This window comes from Cryptomeria japonica, chromosome 3 (assembly GCF_030272615.1).
Source record: "Cryptomeria japonica chromosome 3, Sugi_1.0, whole genome shotgun sequence".
NCBI classification, from domain to species: domain Eukaryota; kingdom Viridiplantae; phylum Streptophyta; class Pinopsida; order Cupressales; family Cupressaceae; genus Cryptomeria; species Cryptomeria japonica.
In genome coordinates, this window is record NC_081407.1 from 868,494,809 (window position 1) to 868,500,808 (window position 6,000).

Below are 6,000 nucleotides of genomic sequence, written 5' to 3' on the forward strand. Positions count from 1 at the left end.
AATCCTAAGGAGTTTCCCAACGCGATTACCTAACGTTACACCTAACTCAACTTGCGTCATTAGATCCATTAAACTGGATATCTTAATTATGGGGTAATGCATAGATCTTGATTTAATATGTGTTCAATGTTTTGACAACTTATAACTTTAGGAAGTGTTCATTTACTTTAGTGGTTAGGAGGCCATCGAGGAGATTATTTGCTCAATGCACTCAAATTCATAATTACATTAAGAGGCCCCTCAAAGGGTTCATGTGTCTAATATAATGAGAATCATTCCTTGGGTTTTGTGGTATCCATTCACAATTGATTTCATCCTTTAATGTTTATAATTATGCTTATTGAGATTCATTCGTTTAAGGTTAAACTACGATTAGTAAAGCAAGGTTTCCGTCATTTGATTTTAAGATATTCACCCACATTTGATATCTTTCTTAAATATTAAAAAGTATGGTTCATAGGAAGAATTCGTTCCTTAAGGATTAACTACAATTAATAAAGTGAGGTCTCTTCATTTGTTTTCATGCATAGCCAACTGATGAGTTGAAGTTCTTTTATGAAGGTAAAATGTGAGTAGCCATAGGATACATTTGAAGTTTTAATAATGCAAGTAAATGGACTATTTTTTCATTAAGATGGATATGCATTAGAACACACGAGAGCATCCTTCAATTTAAAGTATCGTTAACTAGATGACATTCATCTTTTCAAGTTTAGAGTATTAAGATCAAAATGACGTCCTTCTATTAGGATTAAAATACAATTATCTTATTGCATATCTTTTTGTTTTGTTAAATGAAAGTAAAATGCGAGAGATACTTTTACTAAGATTTAATGTATAAACAACAAATCGATTACTTTCCCATTTTAGATTAATTTTAGCAATCACGAGGGATTCCTTTTATATGGATTAAAATATGGATATCTATTCGAGTTCACACAATTATAAAGTTAATCTAGTGAGGATTATTGATTATAATTACAACATGAATTATTAAGTATATTCATCCATTATACGACATGAATACCTAATTGAGTCCACACGATTATCAAGTTAATCTGATGAGGATTATTGTTAAGATTAAAATGTGAAATAACTTAACAAATATATCCAATGTAATGAAACATAATTGACATGGCGTGATTCATTTTCTAAGGGAAAAAGGATAGATATTTATATGATGTTCATCCTTTAGTTTTCAAACTAGGAATTGTGACATAAATTTTAACTTTGTTTTCCCCTTTACATTCATTCCATTCACATACTTATTAACAAATTAATCTAATGAAGTAATTCTATCTAGATTTCTTCCACTATTACAATTTAAATTAACATTACCAATTTACTTTTTCCACACTTTAATTTCAATATTTAAATACCTTGCCATATTCATAATTCACAACGTTTTATGAACTTAAGTAACTACATTTATCCATAAGAATAATGTTATGCATTTAAATTTGAATTCATTAATTTTCCACCATACACTTATGCAAGATTACAACCATCTATGATAAATTTGAAACATAAAACAAAGTACGCTAAAAACATCGCATAACACAGGTATGATCTCGGAGTTCACCCCGGATGGGCTACATCTCCGGGTCTGCTCAACTGCAAGACCCCTTTGGTATTATATCGTTAGGAATACAAAATTTATAAGTCTTTTACATCTTGCCACTTAGGCGAATACAATCAATATACAACAGACACTTCGGACATTAATTACGTAATGATCCCTTTTAGAAGCGGGTCAAATTGAATCATAACAATTAAAAAGAAACAAACAATCCTAGATACTCTTGTTTGACGGTTTCCTAATTAGGGGCTAGACCAACTTGCAACCAAACACTGTCATGTCAAATCGTACCATTACATAACCAAAATCAATAATAGAAGTTTAATTCAGCATAGGCATTAACCGGTAGAGGTATTCGTTATATCATATAGCTCTGACTAATAATGTCGATACTTCAGTATGCTAGTTAAAATTAACTTTTATTTAAAACTCGCATTAAACCACCATCACTATTTATTCCATGTCACTAGCAAAAATTAACTCGAGTACGTTATACAACATGAATTTAGTAACTTATATTATAGTAGGGGTCAACTAAATGTTGCATCTCTAAAACCCACATATGTTATTTAGCAAATCAGAGATTAATTAACATAAAAGAGATTGAACTTTGAATGTAAATGATATAAAAGAACTAGGTTTAATTTCCTTGTATTAATCTTAAATTCACTTATCAACCTGATTTTTTTTTCTTTATTGTTACTTATTATACGCAAGCTTCGTGTTTAACGCACACACACACACACACACACACACACACACACACACACACACACACACACACACATATATAAACATTATTCACTGGAATTATAATTCCCAACACAAATATTATTTGAAATAAAACTATTTTAATAAGCATCTTTGTTTTATTAAATGCCATGGAAACCCCAAAGCCGAGTGTAAATCCATGCATAAAATACTGAGTGAAATACTATTATCACAAAAACATTTTAAAAGTTAACAAAACGGCAGCCGAAAACCCTAAGCGAGCCCTGCCATTAGGAACTGCGACCACCATGGCGGCGCAGCCCGGGGCTCTGCGTCCGCCATGGGGGATGCAGTCCCTATGGCACCCCCACACAGTGGTGCCGGAGGGGGCTGCGGCCTCCAAAGGAGACGCAGTCCCCTTCGGCCCCCACTGTGTGTGGGCGCCGAGGCAACTGCGAGCGGCGCGCGCGGGGAGGGGACGGGTCGAGCTACGGCTCCCCCCCCGAAACCCCGAAATTTTTGCATTGAAATTTTTTTTTGTGTTTTAAATTTCTTTTGTTTTCTTTTCTTCATTAGATTTCACAGTTCGAAAACAATGAAAACCGAAAACGCCCGCCACCATATGATGATAAAAGATTAAAACGCATAGGCACAAAATAATAAGTTCGTATTAAATGAACTGTGTTTTTGGGTACCATGATTTTTTGATGACAAACATTTTTTTTTTTCAAATGCAAACAGGTTTAAACACACAAAGATATGAGGAATTACAACACCTCAAAAACATTTCCAGATTTATACCAAAATCTCCATTATGGGAGATAGTTTTCCTAACAAATTTAAAATCACAAAATCCATCAAGAATGAGGGTTTGATTTCAAGAACAACCAAGTCTGAAAGTAAACTGAAAACTAAACCCCAAATCATTCATGGATAAGACTATTTTTGTATTCAACAAATGAATAAGGTAGTGGATTCGAATCCTACCTCAAAATGCAATTCCAGGCATGAATCTTGATGAAAAGCTTCTCAATCTGCTGCTCCAATGCAAATCCCCCATTTTTCTTCCAAAAAAAACTCCCAAGCCAAGAACCCCCAAAATGCTTGCAAAACTAGGTTAAAAGAAAAAACCCTAATTTTGCCCTAATTTTAAATTTCGAAATTAGGCATTTATTTTTAAAATAAAATGAATGAAAATCCCAAATGGAAGTCATTCCTTTCCATTATTTATTAATCTTATTTGTTTTCCCTTATTAAAATTATAATACTTCTATTTCTATTTGAGTTTTAAATTTTTAATTCCTCAATATCGATTTAGGCCTACATCTTATTTCGAAACTATTGACCAAGAAGGCGTTTTGATTAATTTAATTTTCTAAAAGTCAAACTTTTATACTATATCGACTTAACAAGTAAAATGGAACTAATTTCTTTTAAATAATAAATTTTACCCTTTTTCCCCCAACATGCGAACATGATTAATTTATTTCTTTTTCTCAATCGACTTTTAAATTTTTCCTTTCCAAAACGCATAATTTATTAAAATCGTCGTTATTAAAATTAACTATTAAATTAACTCGCTACAACGAAATAAAGCGACATTTTAAAATACATGACTAATCTAGTACAAGAGTCTTATTCGTTCTAATTTCTCAACTACAAATGCATAAAAGTTACAAATGCGTAAATGAGCACACTAACCCCAGTTAAATACCTTAAGCTTGCTACAATAACAATTTAAAGCAATCTCTTAAATTAATGATTAATCATATAAAAGAAGCTACCTATTTAAATTTCTATATCACTATTGTGTACGCCTACTCATTACTTTTGAATTTAATACTTAGGATAACAAACCTCACTTACCTCGCGCAAGGCACGCAAATCGAGGAAGTCCTCCAAATCTCTCGACATGCATCCCAATGAAAGGTAAGCCCCACGAATCCACACACGATGCTCACCTAACCATGGCTAAGGCAAGACGAGAGTTATATGACCACTAAATCCGAATTCAAAAGATGAAGGAGCACACTCAACCTTGCAAATTCCAAAGGAGATGAACCTTGCCCTAAGCGGTGTTGTACCTGCAATCTCCTGCACCCATGAATTCATACAAGCATGCATATACATATACATATTCAATGAAGATGTTAGCTCAAGATTTATCACAAGGGTTAGGAACAATTACATTTACACGAGAATCGAAGCAAAAGCACAATAATAAGTATGCACAGTTATTTCTATTATCTAAACTACACATTGCATATCGGTAAATCTATCATTCAAGAATGCCACATAGGAAGTCAATCAAGGTTAAACGGGTTTTAAAAGTCCGACTAGGGTATGGGCATTACATTTAGTTTCATGAAATCAATAATTGGTTCTAGATAGCACTGGAGCTCTAACAAACTAAGACTTCATTTGTCTTCTTCCTCTTTCAACCTTCTGATTTCATGATTTAACATTTTGACTTTTCTAGTAAAGGTTGATGCTGAATTGGTAAGATGATCAAAAGAGCTTATTAGATCTTGAATTTCTTTTTGAATCTGATTTATTTTGTCTTCTAAATGTTTGATTAAAGCAGGAAAACTTGAAGATTTCACCAGTAATTGACCAACTTGCTGTAGTATATTTCTAACTTCTTATGTTCTGGTGGAAAGGGCAACTTTTCCAACTGATATTTGTTCCATTAAGTTATCTCCTATCTTCATTTCATATTGCCTTACTACAACCTTCTCTAGATCGGTTGCCTCTAAACTGATTGTTGTAACAAGAGTATTCAACTGATCAATGATGGATGCAGTATCATCAAATTCAATCTTTGGGATTAGGTCAGAGAAATTTGTCATGGCAAAATTGAGAATTCTTTCCTTCTTTTTCTTTCTCTCAATTTAGCCTTTTCAGCTTGGATTCTCAATTTTTTTGACACTTTCATCAATTGCTTGCAACTCATTTTCTTTATATCAATGACCAATTCTCCCTCTTCTTGCTCCTCTCTTTAATCTTCCTTTTCTACAGTCTCAACTTCTGAGCTAGTTGTTGTGATGATTCTTACCTTCTTCTTCTCACTTTCATTTTCTAAATCTAACTTCCTCTTTGCTAGAGGAGTATTCATCATTGCTTTATTATCCCGTGCTTTCTTCTCTTCCTCTTTTCCTTCCTGTACTTTCTTCTCTTCCTCTTTTCCTTCCTCTTCTTTCTTCTCTTCCTCTTTTCCTTCCTCTATTTTCTTCTCTTCCTCTTTTCTTTCCTCTATTTTCTTCTCTTCCTCTTTTACTTCTTCCATTTTATTTTCTTCCTCTTTTCCTTCTTCAGTTTTCTTTTGTTCCTCCTTTCCTTCTTCAGAGAGAATAAGATTTGGTGTCAATAAGGTTCTATGAGGTGTATCCTCATAAGGAATTTCTTCAACTATCACTTCATCTTGACCAAGAAGCTTAGTTTGATCAACCTCCTTGACCTGTGAAGTATGAACTAGTTGTTCGATATCCTTTGTCAGATTGGGAATGTCTGGCACAACATTTCCTATGATGTGCTCAACTGTGAGAGTATCAAAGTCTTCAGGGGAATCTTTTTCCTTAGCTATCCCTTTGTCAAGGGCAACTGCACCTTGGTCCTATTTTATTTCCTTTTCTATTTCATCTTTTGCTTCCTTTTATTGATCCATAATTTTCTTCCACAAGACAACACCTTCAGCGTGCATTGCTCCAACT